The sequence below is a fragment of the Mus caroli genome, chromosome 5, assembly GCF_900094665.2.
Source record: "Mus caroli chromosome 5, CAROLI_EIJ_v1.1, whole genome shotgun sequence".
In the NCBI taxonomy this organism is placed as follows: Eukaryota; Metazoa; Chordata; class Mammalia; order Rodentia; family Muridae; genus Mus; species Mus caroli.
The window spans coordinates 64,545,830-64,547,166 of NC_034574.1; the positions used below are offsets into that span (position 1 = coordinate 64,545,830).

The 1,337-nt window shown below is 36.0% G+C and overlaps 1 protein-coding gene across 3 annotated transcripts in view; it reads right to left on the reverse strand.

The window, feature by feature from the left end:
- The window catches only part of Gabra4 (gamma-aminobutyric acid type A receptor alpha4 subunit), a 91,709-nt gene that overhangs the window by 12,150 nt on the left and 78,222 nt on the right, over window positions 1-1,337 (reverse strand). The gene's annotated exons all lie outside the window — the stretch shown is intronic.

The following is a 1,337-nucleotide window of genomic DNA, read 5'->3' on the forward strand; positions in this document are numbered from 1 at the left end:
GATGCAAAATTACTCAAAAAAATTCTCACTAACCGAATCCAAGAACACATAAAAACAATCATCCATCCTGACCAAGTAGGTTTCATTCCAGGAATGCAGGTATGATTTAATATATGGAAATCCATCAATGTAGTCCATTATATAAACAAACTCAATGACAAAAACTACATGATCATCTCCTTAGATGCTGAGAAAGTATTTGACATAATCCAACACCCATTCATGATAAAAGTCTTGGAATGATAAGGAATTCAAGGCCCATACCTAAACATGATAAAAGCAATGTACAGCAAACCAGTAGCCAACATCAAATGAAATGGTGAGAAGCTGGAAACAATCCCACTAAAATCAGGGACTAGACAAGGCTGTCCACTTTCTTCCTACATATTCAGCATTGTACTTGAAGTCCTAGCCAGAGCAATTCGACAACAAAAGGAGAAAAAGGGGATACAAATTGGAAAGGAAGAAGTCAAAATATCACTTTTTGCAGATGATATGATAGTATATATAAATGACCCTAAAAATTCTACCAGAGAACTCATAAGCCTGATAAACAGCTACAATGAAGTAGCTGGATATAAAATTAACTCAAACAAGTCATTAGCCTTTCTGTACCCAAAGGATAAACAGGCTGAGAGAGAAATTAGGGAAATAACACCCTTCTCAATAGTCACAAATAATAAAAAATACCTTGGCATGATTCTAATTAAGGAAGTAAAAGATCTGTAGGATAAAAACTTCAAGTCTCTGGAGAAAGAAAATAAACAAGATGTCAGAAGATGGAAAGATCTTCCATGCTCATGGATGGGCAGGATTAATATAGTAAAAATGGCTATCTTGCCATAAGCAATCTACAAATTCAATGCAATCCCCATCAAAATTCTAACTCAATTCTTCAACGAATTAGAAAGTTAAATCTGCAAATTCATTTGGAATAACAAAAAACCTAGGATAGCAAAAACTCTCTTCAAGGATAAAAGAACCTCCGTTGGAATCACCATGCCTGACCTAAAGCTATACTACAGAGCAATAGTGATAAAAACTGCATGGTACTGGTATAGCAACAGACAAGTAGACCAACGGAATAGAATTGAAGACAAAGAAATGAACCCACACACCTATGGTCACTTGATCTCTGACAAGGGAGCTAAAACCATCCAGTGGAAAAAAGACAGCTTTTTCAACAAATGGTGCTGGCAAAACTGGAGGTTATCATGTAGAAGAATGCGAATTGATCCATTCCTATCTCCTTGTACTAAGGTCAAATTTAAGTGGATCAAGGAACTCCACATAAAACCAGAGACTATGAAACTTATAGAGGGGAAACTGGGGAAAAG